We start from the raw sequence: 2,502 nt of genomic DNA on the forward strand, positions 1-2,502 counted from the left end.
TGTGTGTGTGTGTGTGTGTGTGTTGGTGTATGTTTGAGGGCTTACGTATGTACGTAAATTGGGACCTAAGCATGTACAAGATTTGTAATGTGTGTGTTTAATCTAGGACTAATGCTTGTCAAAAGTCAACAATTATGTCCTGTGGTTTTTCAGGTCTCATTGCAAGAGTATGTCGAAGGAGGTATGTATTTAAACACATCGGTGGAGGTATAATATGTATTTAAACAAGTCAGCAAGGTGCACTTGGTAACTGTGAAGATTTAGTGCCCCTTTCAAATACTGAAAGTTTATTTAAGAGGTGGGATCTTCGGGCCTTTTCTACCACAATAGAACCAAGCCAAGTGAGCCTAAGATCTTGGTATTTCCCACACAACTGAATCTCAAAAACTTACTATTACTTCACTTTACGTTTTACTTTTTCCTTCCTCTGATATCCTTAGGATGTCGAGGGGAGGTGCATGTTTCGGTCCTGTGCTAGGTTCTATTCCCTTTTCTGTTTGAATCTGTCCATTTGTTTTCCTGTTTTCTTGGATTTTTAGCAGTTTTTATCCGTTACCAGCTTGCTAGGCCGTCGTAAGTTCACCAGAGCCCCGTTAGCCAGCGACGTTTCAGGATGACTGGGTTGGCCTTCACGGCTAGCGTAGCGCCTCAGTGACATAAAGTCACACCGTACTTCACCCAAACCCAGCATTCCCTTACTTTGTCCTGTTTCCATCTTCCACGGCGTGGACAGGGGTTGGACTTTGGGAGATTAAAAGAACTTCCCATTGTGGGTTTCAAACCAGGGACATCCGCACACAGCACAACATGATACCAACTGAGACAGGAGCACATCCCAAGACGTGCACGTCCTTAATTAAGTATAAAATTTATAGTGCGGTCAAAAATTCGTGGCGCAGCTTATCCTCCAATATCTCTTTAACGGGTGAATTCATGTCACGCACACTTTGAACGGCCATTTTGTATCAGTTTGTCTTAACTTAATCATATTTTTTCATTACAAATGAGGCTAGATAAGAAAACTTTTCTTCATAAATTTATATAAAACACTATAAATCTCCGTCATGTGGAATAATATTATGATTGTTCACAGCACTTTCGCTTCTCACACACATTTATTTGTATACTTATGTTACCTACGTCAGAGCTCACCAATGACACTTTTTAGTGGAAAACCTGTTCCAAAAATGAATTTTATAGTGAACACTTTTTTGCACTAAAGGTTCTCAAAACGTGCTTTCAATAAGCATAATATCGCGATTAGAAAAAACAAACATGACAGACTTGCTTTAAAAACTATATCCAGCTGCAACCCTTTTAAAATCTGTAGAAACCACCCACTTGGAATCTTTAAATTAGTATTTTTTAAAGAATTTTATAGAATACAGCTAAAGGATGTATACAAAAATCTTGATATATTAAGACCAATTGATATAAGTAATTGTGCAAAACCTGGGTAGCCTATGTTCGATAGTTGAGGAGATAGATGGCAAGAAGTTGCGCCACGAATTTTTTACCGCACTATAGTATTCATCAGCACGTAATCTGACTCAGAATTAGTACGTAACGTATATCTACTGTCTTCCTAAAACTGGGGGCTTCAAAGTGGTCTTGGATTTTATCCATGTGATACGAAATTAGACACCACCCATCCCCCCCCCCCAAAAAAAAAGAGGTATGGTATCTCTATTCAGAAAACAGAAGGCCACACACCACTCATTCAGAATGCAATGAGTGCAAAGATTTGAACAGATACTCTTCACAATGTTCCATTACGTTGTGACAAGCGCCTCCCATTAACAGAATACAAAGATGGGTTAAAAGAATTTTTGAATTTTGCGATATTCATAGTGATGAAAAAGTATAAAAGTAAATTGTGGTAATAAATGACCATTGTATAGTGCAAATTCCAGCTCAACAGCAAGCTATATTATGTGCATCATAATGTTTAATAATCATAATGACCCAAGCAGACTTGGTTTTAATAGCATTTTGAATGGCTGCTCGATCGGAAAATTAAGGTATAGTGAAGCATTCTGAAACAATCAAAATAATAATAATAATAGATAGCATTTTTTTAGCGCATATCCCCGCTCAACAGCAGGCTCTATGCGCTTTACACTATATTATTACCCCAGCAGACCATAGAACACTCCGAAACATTCTCAGCTTCCCGGGAAGCATACAGTGCAAGCAGCCGATTAAGCGCTCAAACACTAACAAACTGACAAGATCTTTCGCTGTCTATAGCCGGGTACTCATTCCCACCTGGGTGAAGTGAGGAAAATTCGTGTAAAGTGCCTTTCCCAAGGACACAACGTCGGGTCCCTGACGGGATTCGAACCCACGACCTTACGGTTGAGAGTCCGAGAGCCTAAAAATTTCCCGGGAAGCATAATAAGGTACACATTTATTTGAAGTTCATTTGGGCTGAAAGAGGTGATAGTACATGTCACTGCGTATAATTAAAGATCGTACATAACAAGGTAGTTCACTCAGCCA

This window comes from Aplysia californica, unplaced genomic scaffold, assembly GCF_000002075.1.
Source record: "Aplysia californica isolate F4 #8 unplaced genomic scaffold, AplCal3.0 scaffold00559, whole genome shotgun sequence".
Taxonomy (NCBI): domain Eukaryota; kingdom Metazoa; phylum Mollusca; class Gastropoda; order Aplysiida; family Aplysiidae; genus Aplysia; species Aplysia californica.